General features: G+C 45.0%; 1 protein-coding gene across 1 annotated transcript in view; it reads left to right on the forward strand.

The window, feature by feature from the left end:
- The first annotated feature begins 19,831 nt into the window (after positions 1 to 19,831).
- RPH3AL (rabphilin 3A like (without C2 domains)) overlaps positions 19,832 to 25,281 on the forward strand; it is a 211,455-nt gene continuing 206,005 nt past the window's right edge. Inside the window, exon 1 of the mRNA XM_072136270.1 lies at positions 19,832 to 19,943. The gene's annotated coding sequence lies outside the window, so the exon portion shown is untranslated. The remainder of the gene's footprint in view (positions 19,944 to 25,281) is intronic.

A 25,281-nucleotide genomic window follows, 5' to 3' on the forward strand; every position in this document is an offset into this window, starting at 1 on the left:
TTGGAAGGCAGGAGCCAAAACCAGGCAAACGTTGGACCAAACTTGCGCTTGCTTGAGACGTTGCTCCGTAAAACGGATATCAATACGAGTGGCCAGAGAAATGAGAGTAGATGGCAGATCACGTGCAGACAGCGAGTCTTTAACTTTTTAAAGCACAGTCAGGGCTGCATTGTTTCAGGCTAGCTCGAAGGCTAAAGTACGGTAGCGGACGGCATAGTCTCCAACAGATGAATCTCCTTGACGCAGGTTAAGCAGTGCGGTCTTAACTGAAGATGCTCGTGTAGGTTCCTCAAAGACAGACCAGAACTCAGCGAAAAAGGAGGTGATATCAGCTGTAACCTGGTCTTTTCGGTCCCAGATGGGAGTAGCTCCTGCCAAGGCTTTCCTAGAGAGGAGCCTTATGATGAATGCCACCTTAGACCGTTTCATGACGAACTGTATCAGCATGAGCTCAATGCGCAGGGAGCACTGGGTGATGAAGCCCCTGAACAACTTGGGATCCTCATCATATTTAGATGGCATGGATAATCTCAGCCTGTTGCTGAGTTGCCATCAATTGCTGCAACATGGTGGTGACTTGACCAAGCTGTTCACCTTACGTGGCAATCTGCCGGGACTACTGGACCATGATGGTGGTAAGAAAAGCCAGAAAAGCTAGTGGAACCTCAGTGGTATCCATGGCCATATCTAACTGTCAGGTTTCTGGGGTAGTGGACCCACTGGACAACCCTGGATGATGACTTAAGCCGAAACCTGGAACCGGAATCTAAGTGGTACCCAGTTTTCACTAGAGCCTGCCGAAAAGCGGGTTGGGCTTGCTGCGGCGTGGTACCACCATTCCACAGGTGGGACTTGTCCGCGTTGACAGCCAAGGCGAGGTACAAAGACGTTAAGCAGAATCGTAGTAGCCAGCATCAATTAATGGTGAGTTGGCCCTTTAAATTTTCTGAAGCTGATGAGCTCATGCCCTAGGAGACGGGCATGCATGTGCACGGCCCAGGGTCTGGAATCAGGCGCGGGGAGAGGTAAGCCGCGCGAGCGTACACAGAGGGGCACGGGTGAGCCTCCGCGGGGGCACTGCTCTCCTATTGTGACAACTATAACTATATACAGCCCTCCTATAACTATATACAGCCCCCATAACAATATACAGCCGCCCTATTATAACAATATACAGCCCCCCTAATTATATCTATATGCCCCCCCATAATTTTATACACCCCGGGGCAATAAATATATACAGCCCCCCCTCCTATAACAACTATATACAACCTTAGGTGAAATAATAAAATTGTACTCACCTTCCCCTGTTCCCCTGATGTGCACCAACCTCGTTCCCTTTACTTGCAGCATCAGGACACTGGCAGTGGCGTTGTAGCCCGATTGTCTATATCAGAGCAGGGAACTAATTATTCCCTTGCTCTGCCATAGACCAAAGTCTAGATACCACAAAGATTAAAGGAGTCCGGGGTAGGATTACCCCCTCATGCACTCCGGAGGCGGTGGGTTCGGTAGGATATAAGGATGGTAAGGAGAGAGACAAGAGGCGCTAACCTCGTGAAGTATATCTAATTAGCGTATAGAAGTGAAAAAGTGTGGCTGTGTAGCCGCTCACCTTGTCCAGGGAGTGATAAAGCGTATAGCTGCCAGTCGATTCCTGTTGTCCGTTTTGCCTGATCCAGACGGCGGGGTAGCGGTGAAAGAATGTGGGTATCCAAAGGAGAGGTCACAGGCAATGCACCGGCGCTTTAGGTTAAAAAAAACCTAAGTAGGAACCAGGCTGATTAAGTTTCAAAAATTGTTAGGTTTTATTAAATACATGGATGAGAGTATAAAACATGTAGAGTTAAAAAAATAGATACCACAACGTTCTTTGAACCAGCTGTTAAAGCAGCAGCTGGTTCAGAGAAAAGCCAAGCTCGACCTGCACATACTGTGGCCGATTTGGGCGGCCATGCAACCACCTGAATCGGTATACCGCCAGCCCCCCCCGAGTATATAGACAACCAGTTCCCCAGTATACAGCCAGCCCATCTGTATATAGCCAGAAAGCCCCGTCCCCCAGCAGTATATGGCCAGCCAGCCCCCCCCCTAGTATACAGCCAACCAGTCCCCCTGTATATTGCCAGCCAGCCCCACCAGTATACAGCCAGCCCCCCTGTATATAGCCAAACAGCCCTTCACGTATATAGCCAGAAAGCCGCCCCAGAATACAGCCAGCTCCCCTGTATTTAGCCAAACAGTACCCCTCATTATACAGCCTGCCCCTTGTATATAGCCAGAAAGCAACCCCCCCACAGTATATGGCCAGCCAGCCCCCCAGTTTATAGCCAGCCCCTCCCCAGCAAATAGCCAGCTTGCGTTTAACCCCCAGTATACAGCTAGCCGCCCCGCACCCCCCCTCACTTTATACAGGCGAGAGTTCGGCCTGTGGGCCAACAGGTGAAGTGTCAACCTCTAGCAGGAACAGTTTCTCAGTATCAGATGGGGTGAGAACGGGACCAGATGAAAAAGTTGACTTCAGCTTAGCGAAGGCTTCTTCAGCCACTGGAGGCCAGAGCTTTGGGTTGGCTTTCTTCATGGTCAGCACAACAATGGGAGATACCAGGGAGGAGAAATGTGGAATAAACTCCCGGTAGTGATTGGTGAAGCCCAAGAATCTCTGGATAGCTCGTAGACCCACTGGACGCGGCTACTGAAGTACTGCAGACAACTTTCCAGGATCCATCTGTAGTCCCTTGTCTGAGATAATATATCCAAGGAATGGGAGACTCTTCTGATGGAATTGGCACTTCTCTAGCTTGGCATATAGACTATTGGCCTTTAGGCACCTGAGAACTTCCCGTACATGGACCCGATGAGACTCGGAGAACCGCGGAGACCGCGGAGAACACCAGGATATCGTCTAGGTAGACCATGACATGGTATAAAGTCCAACTTGGTGAAAACCTTGGCACCACGTAGACAATCAAACAGTTCCATGGAGAGGGGTAGTGGTTAGCGGTATTTCATTTTGATCTTATTGAGACCGTGGTAATCGATGCACGGACAGAGAGAACCATCCTTCTTGGCCACAAGAAGAATCCCGCACCAGCAGGGGATGAAGACTTGCGTATATAGCCCTTCTGCAGGTTCTCCTTTACATAGGCCAACATGGCCACAGTTTTGGGAACAGATAGGGGGTACACAAGACCCCATGGAGGAGATACGCTCGGCATGAAGTCTATTGGACAGTCATAGGGTCGGTGTGGTGGCAGAGTCTTTGTTTGCTTCTCTGAAAAAACATCAGCAAAGTCTGCATATGGAGCAGAGAGACCCACCAGAGGCTTGGAGGACCTCGGAAGTGAAACAGCAGAGATGGGGCAAGGCAGTTCCAGACACCGTGGCTGGCATTCCGGTCCCCAGCGGAGAACTTCACCTGTGCATGACACTGCAACCACGAAAGGCCCATAAGAACTGAAGATGTGCACCGGGTTAACAGATAAAAGGAAAGTCTCTCCTTATGCAAGACCCCCACTTGTAGGCATAGGGGTTTAGTGCGGTACCGCATCCGATCTTGGAGAATCTGCCACTGACTGACAAGATGACCAGCGGCTTCTCAAGATGGACCACAGGAAGATAGTACTGAGAGACCTGGGCAGCATTCACAAAGTTTCCTGCCGAACCAGAATCCAGGAAGGCAGAGGCTGTAAACAGATTACCCATCCCGGAGAGTAAAACAGGTATGTTCAGAAGTGAAAAAGCTTTGTTCTCACCTAGGGACACTTTTTCCAAGAATCCTAGGTGCTTGCTTTTCCCAGACGCTGAGAACGGAATGGAAAGGAAGGAAGTGTTCTGGGCTGGCACAATAGAGACAGAGGTTCTCCTGACATTGCCGGGAACATTCCTGGGAAGACAGCCAAGCTCTGTCCACCTGCACTGGTTCCTCTGCAGCTGTCACGGCAGGTGGCTGAAGCGGTCTTTGGAAGGCAGGAGCCAAAACCAGGCAAACGTTGGACCAAACTTGCGCTTGCTTGAGACGTTGCTCCGTAAAACGGATATCAATACGAGTGGCCAGAGAAATGAGAGTAGATGGCAGATCACGTGCAGACAGCGAGTCTTTAACTTTTTAAAGCACAGTCAGGGCTGCATTGTTTCAGGCTAGCTCGAAGGCTAAAGTACGGTAGCGGACGGCATAGTCTCCAACAGATGAATCTCCTTGACGCAGGTTAAGCAGTGCGGTCTTAACTGAAGATGCTCGTGTAGGTTCCTCAAAGACAGACCAGAACTCAGCGAAAAAGGAGGTGATATCAGCTGTAACCTGGTCTTTTCGGTCCCAGATGGGAGTAGCTCCTGCCAAGGCTTTCCTAGAGAGGAGCCTTATGATGAATGCCACCTTAGACCGTTTCATGACGAACTGTATCAGCATGAGCTCAATGCGCAGGGAGCACTGGGTGATGAAGCCCCTGAACAACTTGGGATCCTCATCATATTTAGATGGCATGGATAATCTCAGCCTGTTGCTGAGTTGCCATCAATTGCTGCAACATGGTGGTGACTTGACCAAGCTGTTCACCTTACGTGGCAATCTGCCGGGACTACTGGACCATGATGGTGGTAAGAAAAGCCAGAAAAGCTAGTGGAACCTCAGTGGTATCCATGGCCATATCTAACTGTCAGGTTTCTGGGGTAGTGGACCCACTGGACAACCCTGGATGATGACTTAAGCCGAAACCTGGAACCGGAATCTAAGTGGTACCCAGTTTTCACTAGAGCCTGCCGAAAAGCGGGTTGGGCTTGCTGCGGCGTGGTACCACCATTCCACAGGTGGGACTTGTCCGCGTTGACAGCCAAGGCGAGGTACAAAGACGTTAAGCAGAATCGTAGTAGCCAGCATCAATTAATGGTGAGTTGGCCCTTTAAATTTTCTGAAGCTGATGAGCTCATGCCCTAGGAGACGGGCATGCATGTGCACGGCCCAGGGTCTGGAATCAGGCGCGGGGAGAGGTAAGCCGCGCGAGCGTACACAGAGGGGCACGGGTGAGCCTCCGCGGGGGCACTGCTCTCCTATTGTGACAACTATAACTATATACAGCCCTCCTATAACTATATACAGCCCCCATAACAATATACAGCCGCCCTATTATAACAATATACAGCCCCCCTAATTATATCTATATGCCCCCCCATAATTTTATACACCCCGGGGCAATAAATATATACAGCCCCCCCTCCTATAACAACTATATACAACCTTAGGTGAAATAATAAAATTGTACTCACCTTCCCCTGTTCCCCTGATGTGCACCAACCTCGTTCCCTTTACTTGCAGCATCAGGACACTGGCAGTGGCGTTGTAGCCCGATTGTCTATATCAGAGCAGGGAACTAATTATTCCCTTGCTCTGCCATAGACCAAAGTCTAGATACCACAAAGATTAAAGGAGTCCGGGGTAGGATTACCCCCTCATGCACTCCGGAGGCGGTGGGTTCGGTAGGATATAAGGATGGTAAGGAGAGAGACAAGAGGCGCTAACCTCGTGAAGTATATCTAATTAGCGTATAGAAGTGAAAAAGTGTGGCTGTGTAGCCGCTCACCTTGTCCAGGGAGTGATAAAGCGTATAGCTGCCAGTCGATTCCTGTTGTCCGTTTTGCCTGATCCAGACGGCGGGGTAGCGGTGAAAGAATGTGGGTATCCAAAGGAGAGGTCACAGGCAATGCACCGGCGCTTTAGGTTAAAAAAAACCTAAGTAGGAACCAGGCTGATTAAGTTTCAAAAATTGTTAGGTTTTATTAAATACATGGATGAGAGTATAAAACATGTAGAGTTAAAAAAATAGATACCACAACGTTCTTTGAACCAGCTGTTAAAGCAGCAGCTGGTTCAGAGAAAAGCCAAGCTCGACCTGCACATACTGTGGCCGATTTGGGCGGCCATGCAACCACCTGAATCGGTATACCGCCAGCCCCCCCCGAGTATATAGACAACCAGTTCCCCAGTATACAGCCAGCCCATCTGTATATAGCCAGAAAGCCCCGTCCCCCAGCAGTATATGGCCAGCCAGCCCCCCCCCTAGTATACAGCCAACCAGTCCCCCTGTATATTGCCAGCCAGCCCCACCAGTATACAGCCAGCCCCCCTGTATATAGCCAAACAGCCCTTCACGTATATAGCCAGAAAGCCGCCCCAGAATACAGCCAGCTCCCCTGTATTTAGCCAAACAGTACCCCTCATTATACAGCCTGCCCCTTGTATATAGCCAGAAAGCAACCCCCCCACAGTATATGGCCAGCCAGCCCCCCAGTTTATAGCCAGCCCCTCCCCAGCAAATAGCCAGCTTGCGTTTAACCCCCAGTATACAGCTAGCCGCCCCGCACCCCCCCTCACTTTATACAGGCGAGAGTTCGGCCTGTGGGCCAACAGGTGAAGTGTCAACCTCTAGCAGGAACAGTTTCTCAGTATCAGATGGGGTGAGAACGGGACCAGATGAAAAAGTTGACTTCAGCTTAGCGAAGGCTTCTTCAGCCACTGGAGGCCAGAGCTTTGGGTTGGCTTTCTTCATGGTCAGCACAACAATGGGAGATACCAGGGAGGAGAAATGTGGAATAAACTCCCGGTAGTGATTGGTGAAGCCCAAGAATCTCTGGATAGCTCGTAGACCCACTGGACGCGGCTACTGAAGTACTGCAGACAACTTTCCAGGATCCATCTGTAGTCCCTTGTCTGAGATAATATATCCAAGGAATGGGAGACTCTTCTGATGGAATTGGCACTTCTCTAGCTTGGCATATAGACTATTGGCCTTTAGGCACCTGAGAACTTCCCGTACATGGACCCGATGAGACTCGGAGAACCGCGGAGACCGCGGAGAACACCAGGATATCGTCTAGGTAGACCATGACATGGTATAAAGTCCAACTTGGTGAAAACCTTGGCACCACGTAGACAATCAAACAGTTCCATGGAGAGGGGTAGTGGTTAGCGGTATTTCATTTTGATCTTATTGAGACCGTGGTAATCGATGCACGGACAGAGAGAACCATCCTTCTTGGCCACAAGAAGAATCCCGCACCAGCAGGGGATGAAGACTTGCGTATATAGCCCTTCTGCAGGTTCTCCTTTACATAGGCCAACATGGCCACAGTTTTGGGAACAGATAGGGGGTACACAAGACCCCATGGAGGAGATACGCTCGGCATGAAGTCTATTGGACAGTCATAGGGTCGGTGTGGTGGCAGAGTCTTTGTTTGCTTCTCTGAAAAAACATCAGCAAAGTCTGCATATGGAGCAGAGAGACCCACCAGAGGCTTGGAGGACCTCGGAAGTGAAACAGCAGAGATGGGGCAAGGCAGTTCCAGACACCGTGGCTGGCATTCCGGTCCCCAGCGGAGAACTTCACTTGTGCATGACACTGCAACCACGAAAGGCCCATAAGAACTGAAGATGTGCACCGGGTTAACAGATAAAAGGAAAGTCTCTCCTTATGCAAGACCCCCACTTGTAGGCATAGGGGTTTAGTGCGGTACCGCATCCGATCTTGGAGAATCTGCCACTGACTGACAAGATGACCAGCGGCTTCTCAAGATGGACCACAGGAAGATAGTACTGAGAGACCTGGGCAGCATTCACAAAGTTTCCTGCCGAACCAGAATCCAGGAAGGCAGAGGCTGTAAACAGATTACCCATCCCGGAGAGTAAAACAGGTATGTTCAGAAGTGAAAAAGCTTTGTTCTCACCTAGGGACACTTTTTCCAAGAATCCTAGGTGCTTGCTTTTCCCAGACGCTGAGAACGGAATGGAAAGGAAGGAAGTGTTCTGGGCTGGCACAATAGAGACAGAGGTTCTCCTGACATTGCCGGGAACATTCCTGGGAAGACAGCCAAGCTCTGTCCACCTGCACTGGTTCCTCTGCAGCTGTCACGGCAGGTGGCTGAAGCGGTCTTTGGAAGGCAGGAGCCAAAACCAGGCAAACGTTGGACCAAACTTGCGCTTGCTTGAGACGTTGCTCCGTAAAACGGATATCAATACGAGTGGCCAGAGAAATGAGAGTAGATGGCAGATCACGTGCAGACAGCGAGTCTTTAACTTTTTAAAGCACAGTCAGGGCTGCATTGTTTCAGGCTAGCTCGAAGGCTAAAGTACGGTAGCGGACGGCATAGTCTCCAACAGATGAATCTCCTTGACGCAGGTTAAGCAGTGCGGTCTTAACTGAAGATGCTCGTGTAGGTTCCTCAAAGACAGACCAGAACTCAGCGAAAAAGGAGGTGATATCAGCTGTAACCTGGTCTTTTCGGTCCCAGATGGGAGTAGCTCCTGCCAAGGCTTTCCTAGAGAGGAGCCTTATGATGAATGCCACCTTAGACCGTTTCATGACGAACTGTATCAGCATGAGCTCAATGCGCAGGGAGCACTGGGTGATGAAGCCCCTGAACAACTTGGGATCCTCATCATATTTAGATGGCATGGATAATCTCAGCCTGTTGCTGAGTTGCCATCAATTGCTGCAACATGGTGGTGACTTGACCAAGCTGTTCACCTTACGTGGCAATCTGCCGGGACTACTGGACCATGATGGTGGTAAGAAAAGCCAGAAAAGCTAGTGGAACCTCAGTGGTATCCATGGCCATATCTAACTGTCAGGTTTCTGGGGTAGTGGACCCACTGGACAACCCTGGATGATGACTTAAGCCGAAACCTGGAACCGGAATCTAAGTGGTACCCAGTTTTCACTAGAGCCTGCCGAAAAGCGGGTTGGGCTTGCTGCGGCGTGGTACCACCATTCCACAGGTGGGACTTGTCCGCGTTGACAGCCAAGGCGAGGTACAAAGACGTTAAGCAGAATCGTAGTAGCCAGCATCAATTAATGGTGAGTTGGCCCTTTAAATTTTCTGAAGCTGATGAGCTCATGCCCTAGGAGACGGGCATGCATGTGCACGGCCCAGGGTCTGGAATCAGGCGCGGGGAGAGGTAAGCCGCGCGAGCGTACACAGAGGGGCACGGGTGAGCCTCCGCGGGGGCACTGCTCTCCTATTGTGACAACTATAACTATATACAGCCCTCCTATAACTATATACAGCCCCCATAACAATATACAGCCGCCCTATTATAACAATATACAGCCCCCCTAATTATATCTATATGCCCCCCCATAATTTTATACACCCCGGGGCAATAAATATATACAGCCCCCCCTCCTATAACAACTATATACAACCTTAGGTGAAATAATAAAATTGTACTCACCTTCCCCTGTTCCCCTGATGTGCACCAACCTCGTTCCCTTTACTTGCAGCATCAGGACACTGGCAGTGGCGTTGTAGCCCGATTGTCTATATCAGAGCAGGGAACTAATTATTCCCTTGCTCTGCCATAGACCAAAGTCTAGATACCACAAAGATTAAAGGAGTCCGGGGTAGGATTACCCCCTCATGCACTCCGGAGGCGGTGGGTTCGGTAGGATATAAGGATGGTAAGGAGAGAGACAAGAGGCGCTAACCTCGTGAAGTATATCTAATTAGCGTATAGAAGTGAAAAAGTGTGGCTGTGTAGCCGCTCACCTTGTCCAGGGAGTGATAAAGCGTATAGCTGCCAGTCGATTCCTGTTGTCCGTTTTGCCTGATCCAGACGGCGGGGTAGCGGTGAAAGAATGTGGGTATCCAAAGGAGAGGTCACAGGCAATGCACCGGCGCTTTAGGTTAAAAAAAACCTAAGTAGGAACCAGGCTGATTAAGTTTCAAAAATTGTTAGGTTTTATTAAATACATGGATGAGAGTATAAAACATGTAGAGTTAAAAAAATAGATACCACAACGTTCTTTGAACCAGCTGTTAAAGCAGCAGCTGGTTCAGAGAAAAGCCAAGCTCGACCTGCACATACTGTGGCCGATTTGGGCGGCCATGCAACCACCTGAATCGGCCATATTTGGTAGGGCCCCTTTAAGGGCAAAGTGGTGGGGGCGCATGGGGCACACACCCCTGAAGCCTTTACTATAATCCAGCCCTGGTGCTATCCAGCACAACTACATTGATATGATGGAATTCGCTGTTTTTCTTTGTTCAAATGTTTTTATTCTGATTTTTTTAAGAGAAAGGTCTACAAACATCCAAAAAACAGAATCTGCTTTCTTTAACAACAGATTTACATCTATACATGTGGCTAGCTTTAGTGTGTCTCTCAGCAGAGAGAAAATGTATTTATCTTCGCACCATTATCTGCCATCACAACAAAAGGTTAAGACAGCATCTATAATGATCTCATTATGGAACGGAAGAAGAATCTCTAACAAGTCATTTGTGATTGATGATGAGATGTAGGTGGCATTAAGGAACTGTACTTTAGTAAAAAGATGAGAGAAAGATGTCTTGTAATGGGTTTGCTCTGTTCTTTTCTTTAACACTGAAATGGAATAACCATTCACTTTATTGTCTAAAATGACAAGTATAAAAACAGTAACATACGGATTTCGGAACTAGGCTGCTGTGTTTTCAAATCATTTACAATTCTTTAGCATATAGTTTTTGGATAAAAAAAATCATTGCAGTATCTAGACTTTATCCTTCAACAGAGCAAGGGAACATGTTTTACAAAAAAAACTGGCAAATTGGCCTTTGTGAAGCCAATGTTAAAAGCAACAACTTAACCTTTAGGATAACTCTGCCCATATGATGTCACCAGGAACAAAAATTTTACCCATGACAGTCACTGTCCAATACAATATAGATATGTCACTTGATCTCAGTGACATTACTCAGAAACTGTGCATAAATTATAATTTATGTACCCCTCCTGTGTGAAGTCATTGGGATCCAACAGGGGAGAGGAGGTAAGTATAGCTGCTGGAAGCGTGCATAATCATTAACCCTGAGGGTCACAGAGTGCCTGAGGCTAGTTAGCATAAGTAATTTTTTTCAAAGGAACGCCAGCATATAGTTAGTTTTCTTTTAAGTATGAAAGGATATTCCGAAAAGTAAACAGGTGATAATGCTGTAATTTCATTTACTAGTTGTATTTTAGGAAAGACCATTCTATATTCACAGTTGAATGTTTTTATTATTTCTGGCATTTTTACCTTTTTATTACAAGATGCACAAACAGAAGATAACCTTCTGTAATTGAATGTATAGTATTGTTGGTTCAGGCAAAGAGCTATTGTTGTTCTAGTAAATGGACAAATGTTTTAAAGTATTCCATAATATGCTGAGTGAAATGAGATAATAAAACAATCTAATTAATTTCCTTTGTAATGATTTAGTTCCCGTATGAATGTATGATGTCCATTCTTTTACAATATGCTGTAGTTACGTAGCTGTAACAAAATATTTACCTTGGTCATTGAATAAAATGTTGTTAGACAATATAATTCTAACAGGCTAAACAATAAGGGTTAAACTTGCTGATCACTGGAAAGAGAACCCTATAAATGCCTGTTAATCTACTTGTACTTAAAGGGTAGTTTGGTGCACATTATCAAATTTTTCGGTGTGCCAGCTATGCGGCTTGTCCATGTAGTTTGAAGCAAATTATCAAATTTTTTTTGTGTGTCGGCTGTATGGGTTGTCTGTGTAGTTTGATACACATTATCTAATTTTTCTGTTTGCCAACTGTGCGGCTTGTCCATGTAGTTTGGTGCACATTATCTAATTTTTCTGTGTGCCAGCTGTGGGCGCACATTAGCTAATGTTTTCTGTGTGGCAGTTGTGCGGTTTGTCCATGCAGTTGTGTGCACATTATCTCATTTTCCTGGTGTACGTTATCTAATTTTTCTGGTGTACATTATCTAATCTTTCTGGTGCACATTATCTTATTTTTTTGTATACAATGTCTCAGAAGAGGTACACCGTGTTGGAGGCATACAACATGCTGGCTTCTGTTAGCTAGTGGGGATGATGTCCCCTTTTACCTATCCTCGTGCTCATCTTCCAGTGACCTGTAAGAACCCCTGAGAAGGCTCTGTAGCGTTCACGCTGGAGAAGTGCCTAGGACTCCTGCAGGAGAAGAGCTTGGGACATCTAGGGGAGAAGTGCCTGATCCCACATGGATAGCCCCAGATAATTATGCCTCCCAGACTTCATGGGCCAATCTGGAATTAAATTTGACAATTTTGGACTTTTTAAAGTATTTTTGTTATTAGGTGCTATTGAATTTAATTGTAGTACAGACAAATCTGTATTATGCACAACATATTGCTCAAAACCCCACTTCATATTATGCACAACCCCACAGGTGCACCCCTGTCACTGAAGCAGAGATGGAGAAGTATTGGGGCATAATACTTCTTATAGGGCTTGTATTTTTTTTTTTTTTGCGTTACACCAACAACACACATTGCACTCCCAGAGATGTCCTAATTATGATCATTTGTTTAAAGTCAGGCCCATATTAGACTATTTTTGTGCTAAGTTTGAATAGGCATATACCCCCGCAAAATATGTATCCTGGTACAACTTAAAGGGAGACTTCAATTCCACCAGTACCTGCCCAATATGAGGTCAAGGTAAGGTGTGGATATGTATAAGGTGTGCAAAAGTACATCATGGTAAACGTACAAGTTCAGGAAATATGAAGGGAAGGACTCCACAATAGTGTCCCCAGAATGCCCCCCCCTTCCTGGGTATTACTGCGAAGGTTTGCTGGAAGCACCCATCCGACACCATCTCCCTGTGCTTACAATGCTGAGAGATAGGGACGGATGGGAGGAGCTGGCCACCTCGCTGGCCATAAGCTCCCTGTGTGCGGCGTCTGTGCCCCTGTAAACAAACAGTGGCACGGATAAGACGGACCGTGACACGGGACATCAGCGGCGCCGAAAGATGTAAGTACACGTTTATTATTTTTAAGTAGCTCCCCCCAGCCCGGCCTTAGTAACTTTTTAAACCCACCTAACCCCTTTAACAACAATACATGGGTACACCAGCACCCCTGTCCCAGTATAAAGTACCAGTACAGAAAACCCTGCACCTGACCACATATTGGACTACAACAAGTTCATAGGAGGGGTTGACTTGTCGGACCAGATGCTTCAGCCATATAACGCCATGTGGAAATCGAAGGTGTGGTACAAGAAGCTGGCCGTGCACATCATGCTAATAGCACTGTATAATGCTTATGTGACAGAGGGGAACTTTCCTGGATTTTTAAGAGGTGGTTATTAAGTATTTTCTTTTTGCAGACCAGGAAGGGGGGAGTTCCAAAAACACGCATTGTATCAGGGCAGCAGAAGCTCGTAAACTGCCAAGAAGGGAAGGACACAAAAATTATTGCCACATATGTGGTATTGCCATACCAGGAAGAACCCACATCATGATTTTTGGGGTGTTTGTCTCCCATGGCAGGAGCTGGGCACTATTTTTCTTTATTTGTGGTCAACTTGTGGGGTTAAAATGCTAACTATACCACTAGATTATTTCATGGAGGAGTGTAGTTTCCAAAATAGGAGAGTCCGCTCTCCGGGGTTTCTACGTACACTACTGGTCCCTATTGGCATCTTGACACATATGGGGTATGACCATACCTGGAATAAGCTGCAGAATAATTTTTAGGGTGTAGGGTATCCCCAGTGGCATGGGTTGGGCTGATTTAATTCTCACTTCAATGGCACATTTGAGAAAACAATGCAATTTTTACACTGGCACATTCACTTTGTATTATATTTGGGCCAGCGTCGTATGGGTTTAAATGCTCATACAACCCTAGATACATTCTTTGAGAGGTGTTTTTTCTAAAATGGGGTCACTTCTTGAAGCTTTCTATTGTACTGGTACCTCTTTGGCACCCCAACACTAATCTAGTGAAAAGGAGCTCAAGATGAATCAGGCATGGATCCGCCAGGATTTCAACACACCAATGCCTTATGCATCAGATTAGATCAGCCATCCCCAAACGTTAAGAAATGAGTCTGGATTTTAACTACCTGCCTCGCCACTATTCTGATGCTGCCACCTGCCTGATGCCACACATCTGCTGCCAGTTGCTGCTTATGCCTCCCACCATTGGCGCAGGAGCAGCAGTTTGACAACGTGGTGGAAAAAGCAGTGTCTCCTGTTCAAGTTGTTGGTGTGACTGGGTGGGAAGCACATTCACCCAGTGGGACGAAAAGGACATGTAAGGGCCCTGACCGTAGTTACAGCTCCACACATCCACGCTGCCGTGCACCTTGGAAGAAACCGACAAGCTCAAGGACAGGCCCACTTTCTGTTCTACATACACGTTTCTCCCAGGCCATTGGATGATGATGCTGCATGTGTTGATGCAGGGCCTTGGTGCCAACGTTAGCTCCCTGGCCACGGTTCACTTTCTGTCCATAGATTCTACATATACACACGCTCAGCTTCTCTGATGTCTTACCAAAAAACTGCCACACCGCCGAGTTGGTGATTTTACTGCCAACACTCTGCACTGAGTGACTACTAACGCCGCTGCCTCGCTGAGCCCCTGTGCCACTGCTTAGTTGGACCTGCGTAGTGGGGTTTGTATCCCGTGGCTGTTTGGCTCCCATCCTCTGCTGCCACCCTGCTGACTCACGGCCACTGTAGTGACTTGCTGCCTGCTTCGCTGTCTGACGCGCAAGCTAACACCCCTTCTCCCAACGATGATGATGAAGCCCTGGCTTCACCCGGCTCCCAAGTGCGATCAGCTACATCATCATCGATTTGTGTTTGGTTGTCACTGCTATTCTCCTCAACGGTCTCAGTATGCACAGCCTGACTACATGCAATATAATCTCCTGTGCCACTCTCCACATCTCTATTTTCACGCCTACTGCACAAAGCAGCGGATGTCTGCCCCACCTCTTCACTGCCAAGCAGCTGCTGACTGTCCTCAAACAGTTCGTCCTCTCTGTATAGTGGCGCTGAGCTCAGACCACCTAGTAGATCTCTGGCTAAGGGAAATGAACAGGACAGAGGCTGGTGGAGGAGAGGTGAGATCCACTGACCTGCTTCTGGGCCATGCCAACTACGGGTCGTATCTGACTCTTGGCTGGGGTTGTCAGATGTCATTTGGGAGGAAGTGGATGACCTAGTCAACCAATCCAGAACCTTTTGGTTGTTAATCAACACATTACCGCTAGATGACACTGGCAGTTCTGGCCTCACAGAGTCACCCCTGCTGCGACTTCCACTTACTATGCTGCGACCTGTGCCTGCTCTACCTGCCACCTCTCTGTCTGACATATTGGTTAATCAACTATGTTGATTTGACACACATTTCTTGTGATCTACTTTATTTACAAAAAAGCACTTGAAATTTGGGGTATACAGAACCACAAGAACTGACACCCTGGACTTTGTGTAAAAAAATCACTCTGAGCACAATGAGATAGACGCTACAGAAAGCACATGCAGTGTGAAATGACGAGAGTGGAAATGGCTTCCTGTTTTTATAGGGCTCACATCACATAAGCCTGCCGGTCGCTGAATGGCTTTCATGTCTGTGCATGTGATCGATGGTGTACTTTCTCCTTCTGCCCCGTGTAAAACGCTGTGCTCGCGCCCATTTAGCTAAAAAAAGGGAAAAAAACTTAGTTGCCTCGAATGACTGTAAACTTCGGAATCATGACGAATCAAAGTTTTCCCGAATTTTAGAACGATTTCCGATTTGTTATAACCGATTCGCCCATCTCTAGTTAACAGATTTCCCAAATGTTGATTTGAATAGTTTGATATGTTAGGTTCATAAAACGGTGTTACTTGTGAGGGTTTTATAGTACATAAGCCTTTAAAGGGGACTTCCCCAAAACAATTAGTCACCAGAAATTTCGTGTTTTTCAAATGCCTTGAAAATCCGAGCACTCGCTAGTAAAACTATAAACCTTCTAACATCAGTAAAAACAAAGGAAACGTTAAACAAAGTATGGAAATACAAAGAAGACAAATGCCAAAAGGTTTCTACAAAAACAATTTGTGGTGACTTTTTGTCTAAAAAGTAGAACATTTGAAAATTTCAAAATTGTACTTTTTTCTAATTTTTCCTAAATTATTGCATTTCTACCCCCCCCCCCAAAAAAATAATACAATTATACAGAACCTTTTTAAACTAACTAGTTATCATTGTCATCTCCTGCTCTATAGTATGTTGCCTTTATTTTACACAGCATTTTCAAGGTAATAGATTAATTTCCACTCTTTAAATAAAACTACAAAGAGATCTGATTTTCTTAGGCTTAGACTTTTTGCCATACATTGTTAGGACATGTCAGGGGGATTCCCATGTGTCCTTACAATGTATGGCATAGACGTACTCCATTGTATGCTTCTACAGTCGGATTACCCCCTGAATGTGAGGGAAGGAGTGTACATCGGCGATTGGGTGCTGCAGACAAACGAGGGGGAAGGGGGTTCCCCAGTGGTGTCATATGGACAGGGACATAACTGCCCCCCCCCCATCCTGTCGAGCCAAGTATCTGCTCAGCTAGCCTTGAGGATGCAATACACTGAATCTGTTTCATAGGCTTCAGGTTCCTCCGCTGAGCACAAACATTTCTCAGCAGTAGGGATCAGGATAGTAAGGCGTAGCTTGCTGTGTCTTTCCATCCTGCCTTGTTTGCTGGATACGACATATAGTGGTCAGAGGGAGGCAACAACTATGCCTTTGTCTGCCACTATGGGGCACATTTACTAAGGGTCAGTGGACCGCATTTCCAACTGGTTTCCCGACTATTTCCGTTTTGCGCTGCATTTAAATTGCGACGCAAATGGGGGGGGGGGCGTCAGATAACCCTATTGATTCGGACTAAGGGTGGGATTTAAAATTCATATTGTGTCGCAAGACATGCACTCACATACACCGGGAGGAAGAAGGTGAACTCCGGCGGACCTGAGCAGAGAAGCGACACATGCAGGATATCAGGCGCACCCTCTTGGTGAATTGCACCGGACTTCATCCTCATCGGACAGTCTGGATCGGGAATCGTGACAGGACCAGTTAAGTAAATGTGCCCCTATATGTCAATGTATACTCTCATCTTTCCCAACGTATAGGCTGAGCATACACAGAAACTGTCATGTGAACCTAGCCTTACTTTGTTTCTTTGCATTCCATTATGCAACACAAGATACAGTTCTATTGGTATCTAACTTACTGTATATAAAATGGCTGTTTGGATATTTACATGTACTTTATATGCATCTCACACACATTGTTAATTGCCACTGCACAAAATTCAAAACATTTATATAATTTAATTTCATAAGATAGATAATGAAATGCACATACAGCAATCTGTTTACATATTATGCTAATGTAAAATTACCTTATATTAGTTGATAAAAAAAATTAGGTTGGTAGTTATCTGTGCAGCATTCAAGAGTTCATAATTCTGTTTTGTGACTGCATATTACCTGGGTTATTTTACAAGAAATGTTTGGCAATAGCTACTAAAGTCTGCTGCAAACTATAATGTGATCTATACTTTTATATTCAGTGCAACAATAGCCATAGTTAAATCTTTGTTGGAGCTTCTACTTCAGGCCCTCACTGCAATGGCCAGTACATAAAGCTAACATGACATTCCTTCACATCAGCTAGGTTCACACTGGCACCATAGCACCATTGCATTGTAAAGAAGTATGTGGGCCTTGGCAAAATGTAAAAAAAAATAGCACTCCTGTACTAATTTGTACCAATACAGAACTCAGCCCGTTATGAATTTTTGTATGTGCCACCAGGTACCTCTGATATATACAGAGGCACATAGACTTTTCCTCTATATGTTTTTCATTGGTCTGTGAGGAAAAAAATATTGCATTCTATTGTATTGGTAACATTGCTTTTTGTAGAGAAAATGCCCGAGAGGCACAACATTCACGTCAATGAGACGTTTGCGGATAAACTGTCCTAAAAGTTCCATAGAAATAAAATAAGAGCTGCTCCATACATTCACTTGTGGATTGAAATAATCAAAACCCAAACAATCAAATACTTATAAGTGTACATATTGATCACACACTTTGCAGTAACATGCTTAAAAGATACATAATTTTTATCTGCTTTGTTGGGTGAACACTGGCTGGTGTAACCAAGTGACTGCACTGTGTTATCTCCAGGCAGGTGAATTTACAGGAAGGTTTCCACTGCAGGCAATTTGCTATTTTAACCTTTGTATTTCTAGTGCAGCTGTTCAAATAACTGTATCAAAAGTTTTGCTGCATTTTCTTTAAATAGACAATAACCCAGTAAACCACGCTGCTTCTCATGAACTATAGCTATTTGTATAACCACCTGTTATTCTTCTACTGACCTGCATTTTCACGATAATACATTCGTCTAAAGGCTTTAACATGTCATAGAAGTTAGCCCACTACGGAATAGGCTATTCTATAGTGCTGTTCTACATTTATACTGCAGTCATTTTTCTGGTGGACCCAGTCCTCCATGCAAGGACTTTGTCTATGTAGTAGCAGAAGAACTGTGAGAAATTGATTTATATTCCAGCATTGTAGCAGAACTTGTACCACTCCTGTCTTAGGTCTCTTCACTGAACACAGTCCTTCCTCTCTGCTGATTAAAAGGAGTAACAGGCTCCCTGTTAGATATTACAGTAGAGGGGAAGGTCTGGTCAGCAGTTTCATTGCAAAGAACACAGCAGTATCAGCAGTATAAAAATGAGTTGCTCTGAGACAATCCCTTTAATTGCTCACTTTTGTAGCTATACGTAAATCTATACATAAAACAAATGGACTTATTAATGAATAAAAATGGGAATAACCTTTTAATAAGCACTGCAGACTTCTAAAACTGAAGTACACAACTCTGCATTTAGTCTCTGTTGATATATTGTGTGAAGGATAGCCTTTGATCCATACACTGGGTAGAAAACATGACGTCCTAGTAGAGCCCTGATTAATCCCATAGATAGATGAGAATCAGAAGTGGCCCATTACTTCTCCCTCAATCACAGTCTGACTCATACCGCATTATACTGCAGTACAGGTGGAAATAACAAGCTGACAGTATGTGTGAGACTAACTGCTGTGCACAAGAAAGCTCAAGTGTGGGATACTAATGAAGAGACCCCAGGTAAATCCACAAAAGCTTTCAGGTAGATACACATCTAAAAATAAAATGATTCATGTTTAATGTTTATAATAAGCTGTTTCCATTGAAGAGTAGAAGACATTAAGAACTGTATTGAAGTTGAATGGACTGATTTGCTCATTGTCATAGCATCTGCCTTTCAAAAAATTTCTTTAGCAAAATCACTGTAGAATGATGTATTAATAGAGCTTACTCTATCCAGCCCAAACTAACCCTCCGAGTGATATTACTATTCTAGTAACTGAGTAATAATTAGAACTGAGTAATAATTATAATATTGATGATTTTTTTTACAACATCAACATATTTTCCTCTAGGGGTACATGCAGAGGTGGCACTAAGTATTTTGAGGCAGAGTAAAAATACTTCTCTTAGGCTGGTGCCACATGTAACGCTTTGTCTGCGTTTGAAAACGCAAACGCAGACAAAGTCGCACCCATCGGGGTGGGCTGCGGCCCGATCACATCAGCGTTTCTATGGACCGGGACCGGGTAAGTAAATGTGCCCCAACATGTCCATGGACGATGCACATATGGGCTATATCTGAAACTACTGAAAAAAGAAGTTTCCAAATGGTAGATTTCCTTTAACACCGGATGAGAGAGAGAGTAAGGCTCTCAGTGACCATGTTACACTAGACATAAAAGAGTTCCCAGGTGATATGGTGATAATGCTATGCTATCACAAGTAGAGTTGTAGCTGCAGCACTCGGCTCTGCCTCCTCTACAGAGTGACACATGTCCAGAGGAGACACATGTGCAGTTGTCCCCACCTGTGACTCAGCCTGTCCCTGTGACGTGCACTGTGTGGTGACTGAGTGGCCAGGTCCCCTCTTCCCGCCAGCTGCTCACTTCACTGCTAGCAGCCGACCTCTCAGTGCCCGGGAGCTGGAGCAGAAGCCAGAAACATACAGACAGCTGCTGCTGCTGAGGTAAGTTTCCTGTCACTGTCCCTGTCATTTTCCTGGATGCTCAGTACTTGCTTTACGTTTAGAAAACATTGTATTGTTGAAATCATAGTTCATTGAACTACTGTGATAAATGTCCGTGGCTTTTTGCCTCTGCAAAAAAGCACCCATAAAGATGGGTAAGAAGTGTGCTGCACATGGGCTTCAGTCTGACAGATATGTCTGCAAGAAATGTATAAAGTGTTCCATGAAATCCAAGCAAATCTGTTTCTGTAGTGGGTGTAATACGGCAGTGATGCACAGGAAAGGGCACATTTAGTAAAAACTCACCTTTTCAGATAAAAATAACTATCAGTAACTTATCAGTAATATTGATTTGGCTTGAGGTGGAATTTTTCCTCCTCTCACATAGATTCTATTTTCTAAATGTACAGTTACCAATATTAGTTTCATACACATGTATAATAAATTTTAACATAATGAGCTCACAAGAGCTTACAATCTACATAGTAACTTTTCCCTATGTAAAGAAATACACTGATCACAATACCCGCAGTATACAACAAACTGGTCCACAATTATTACCAAAACTAGTACAAACTGTACTGTGTGCAGGGTGCACAAGATTCATGATTTATGGCGCCCGTTCTTCATGAATCTGGTGCTCCCTGTACTGCCCTGACAGAGTGCACCAACTTTTTTTTGGTGCACATTTAACATGGGGCGTGCAACACATTTTTGACTTTGCATGATAAATGTGGCGCATGGTCCGACTGAGCATTGGAACGCCCATTTCATTGCAGAAATTTGTCTGTGACACATATGTAGCTCGGACACTTCTTAAATACCTGTGCAAGCAGTTTTCACATAAACGAATATGCAAAGTCAGACAGAAAACTGCCACACAGGGGCTCATTTACTAAAGGCCCCCGTGGACCGCACTTTCTGTTTTGCGCCGCAGGGACAGGTTTTTAAAAGGGGTTTTTGGTGCACGCTATCAGATTTTGGCGCAATCCTGTCCAAATCCCGGCTTTCATGCGACACAATTCGGGGTGGGGGGCGTCGGACGATCTAACGGATCGGGCAAACCGCTGGATTTAACTTAAAAATTGTGTCTTTAGCCATGCACTTACATACACCGGGAAGAAGAAAGTGAACTCCAGGGAACCTGATCAGGGAAGCGACACATGCAGGATATCGGGCGCACGATCATCACGGATCGCGGCATAGTTCATCCTTGTTGGAAAATCCGGATAGGGGATCGCGCAGGGAGAGGGTAAGTAAATGTGCCCCACAGTCTTTAGTAAACCTGGGCCACGGTGTTTGTTTTGTCAGGCTTATGAGATGTCACCCCCTGAGCAACGTTGCATAGACCTTTGAGGGGGGCTTCTTTTGAAACAAAAAAGAAGACACCCAACCTCTGACGCTAACATCTGCTTTTTGCATAAAATTATTAGTTAATAATTAACATTTAATGTCTTTAATTGGTTACTTTTATTTGTGTTTAACATTGTAAAATATTGAATATTATATTCAAGCTACTAGAGTTGCAAGTTTGGGATTTATTCACAAATATTGTGCATATCAGCAAATACTTTCCATGCACAACATATGGCTACATAGTCTGAAATGGACTGGTATTTATGCGACTTATAGTGCTTCAAGTCCAATACCACTGTGCTTATGAATAACTACTGAGTTTTTATCTCTACACATAATATGTGGTTTTGTCTGATATACTTGAGGTCAATATTATATTTAATAGTTTTGTTATTCTAATTTGCAACTACATGAAACTTAAAGGCGTATTCCCTTTAGGGCTCATTCACATGTCTGCTGGGACGTATATGCGGCCGCAAATTTGTGGCCGCCTGTACTTCCCCATAGATGGCAATAGCGGCATGGCGGGATTCGGGCCGCACACCTCAAAAAGATAGAGAATGCTCTATCTTTCGTTGAGTGTGCGGCTGTGCTCACAGAACTGTCCCAACGTTCAACCAGTTCTGTGACTAAAAGACTATCACAAAAAACCCTATTTTAAACCAGAACCACAAAAGTGTCTCCGAGGGAACTGTACCTGACACCTATTAGATACAATATAATACAAAAGGTGAATACTATATAAAACTTAACGTTTAATTCAAAATTCATAAAAACCACTATTATCAAAAATTGGCAATGCACCAAACCTATTAGCCACTGTATAATGTCAGCAGGACATACAGGGCCCATGTAAATATACCATCTTAGCCTCTAATAGCAAAGCAATCATAAAGATATGTGGGATTGTACACGGCAGAGCAGAGGGTGTGTATAATCAATAAACAGTCACATCTACGGGTATAGCAGCTGTACTGTAATAAGTGCAAAAATCAAGGACAATAAATGTGTGCTACACTGATGATAGCATCAATTGGCAGTATATAGAGGGTAAAGAAAGGAATGTTCTCACCAATCCTGGGTTAGCAGGGTTCGGACCATCAGATTCTTGTGATCCAGAGAAACCTCAATATCCCTCGCATACTCAAATATCACCTGAATATCGTCCAATAACTCCCGTCCTAACAAGGACGGTCCACAACTGTCCCTGACGTGTACCTGTCCCTTGCTATAGACACTTGGCGTTCTCAGATGGTCTCAACACTGAAAAAAACGATCCCAACGCGTTTCTTCCGCAATCCCACGGATTCATCAGGGGATACATCTGTCACAGGTGTAGGTGACTAGAAAAAGTCATAGTGGTGGAAACCAGGCAGTGGCTCAAGTAGGTCTCCAGGTCGTCCAGCTTAGTGAAGCATGAAGCGACTGGCGTGTGCAGCAGTTCTGTGACTAAGCCCCTCTGCGGCTTAGTCACAGAGGTGACTAAGATCGTTTAAAACTAAGTATAAAAACACAAATCTTAATAAAAATTCAATAAATATAAAGGGGCTGGGGGCAGAATGAGGGGGAGCTAATTTGTTGAGGGTGTTTTTCCCGGGTCCTCTTTAAGTTAAATTTGTATGTAAGTCGAAACTGTATATTTTATAATTGTAGATCCAGAGAAGAAATTTTTTTGCCCCAGTGACAATCTGAGTTTCAAAATTTTTTGCTGTAATGGGACCAAGGATTATCAATAAAGCTTCATTTCAGACACTTTACTGCTGATTATTGCAGTCTGGGACTAAAGTAAAGCATCCAGAAAACTTCACCAGAGGTCACAGTGGACAGAGAGGTCCAACTGTAACTAGGGGTCGTCTGTAAGTCGGGTGTCCTTAAGTAGGGGACCACCGGTATAAAAAGTTATACAATTGTCTAATATACTTTCTCTTTCAATTCCTCATGGTGTTCTTGATCTCTGCCTCCTGTCCTTCTATAGGAAGCTTTCTTGTTTAGTTCCAGTGGACAGAAATCTGACCATGGTCACACATGTGCAAAGTTCGTTATAACACAGAGAGTAATCAGAGCTGTGTGTTAGAACGAGCAGTGCACCTGTGTGACCATGGTCAGATTTCTGTGCACTGGAAGTAAACATAGAAGCTTTCTAAAGAAGGGCAGCAAGCAGAGATATAGAAAACCATGAGGAATTGATGCAAAAAGTTTATCAGAAGATTGTTTAACTTTTTATAATACAAACAATAACATTAATTTGCTGTTTTGCCTTTAATTTTTATCAGATTAGATTCCTATCTAATCTGATCAGGGCTGGGCCTCCTGGAAAGACAGGCACCTCAAGATTTAATGTCTTTAACCCCTTCGCGGGCCGAGCCCTCTCTTTGCCGCGGGTGCTTTCACTGCCGGAGGCTTCAAAAAGATGGCGCCCCCCTTTCACCCCCCTTTCCCTAGAAGTGATATTAATATTAATAAACAATAAAAATCATAAACACATTAGGTATCGCCGCGTCCAAAAATGTCCGATCTATCAAAATATAATAACGGTTTTTCACTGCTTTTAACCCCGTAACGGAAAATAGCGTCCAAAGTAAAAAATGACATTTTTTTGCCATTTTGGAAAATATAAAAAAAATCAAAAGTCGCAAAAAATGACACTACCCACAGCTCCGTACACCAAAGTATGAAAAAGTTATTGCCGCCAGAAGATGGCAAAATAAAAAAAAAATTTTTGTACATGAGGTTTTAATTTTTTTAAATGTATGAAAACATTATAAAACCTATACAAATTTGGTATCCACGGAATCGTAGCACCCAAAGAATGAAGTAGACGTGTCATTTGGGGCACACAGTGAAAGCTGTAAAATCCAAGCCCACAAGAAAACGTTGCAAATGTGTTTTTTCACCATTTTCACTGCATTTGGAATTTTTTTTCCGCTTCCCAGTACGCGCCATGGAATATTAAATACCGTCACTACCAAGTGCAATTTGTTACGCAGAAAATAAGCCATAACAGAGCTCTTTATGTGGAAAAATAAAAAAGTTGTAGATGTTTGAAGGTGGGGAGTGAAAAATGGAAGTGAAAAAACTAAAAAAGGCCAAGTCGTTAAGGGGTTAAATTGTATTTTTAAATATTATTTTCTGTAGTATTTTCATGTGATCAGATATGTATGTATCAGATGACATGAAATCACAGCATGCCTCCATGGGGGCATGGGGAGGAATAAGCAGGGCCGGATTATAGTCAGAGCTCCCGGGGCACGCACCACGGGGCCCCCACCATCTTGCCCCATAGATGACAGTCTCTGACATTCTCAGTCAGACTTATGTATGTTTTATCCCCCCCCCCCTTACCACTGCCCACATGGTGCACCGCTAATGCTCTTAGACAGAGAGTGGTAGCGGGTGTCTCAGGCAGAGACAATCAGCTTGCAATCACAGCAAGCTGCACAACGCACCGTGCCCCCCGACAGCCCCGAGTGCAAGACAGCTTTGAGCTGACTGTCTCTGGGTGGAGCATTGTGCTGCAGTGGTTCTGCAGCACATCGCTCCCAGCTACAGACAGTCAGCTCACAGGGACAAGACAGCGCTGATGGGGAATGAGTTGTATGTTACATGGAACTGTATGGCTGGTGGGGACTAAAGTGTATGTTACATGAAATTGCATGGCTGGTAGGGGTTGAGGTAGATATATAGATGTATTACTGGGGGGGGTTGGCTGCTCTATGTAGATGTATTACTGGGGGTGAGGCGACTGTATATAGATACATTACTGGGGGATGCCGCTTCAACCCCAGTAATGCAGCTACATACAGCCGCCTCACCCCCAGTAATGTATCTATATACAGTCGCATCACCCCCAGTAATACATCTACATAGAGCCGCCAACCCCCCAGTAATACATATATATATCTACCTCAACCCCTACCAGCCATGCAGTTTCATGTTGGTGGCTGTATATAGCTGTATTAATGGGGTGTTGACGGCTGTATAC

This window comes from Engystomops pustulosus, chromosome 2, assembly GCF_040894005.1.
Source record: "Engystomops pustulosus chromosome 2, aEngPut4.maternal, whole genome shotgun sequence".
NCBI lineage: Eukaryota > Metazoa > Chordata > Amphibia > Anura > Leptodactylidae > Engystomops > Engystomops pustulosus.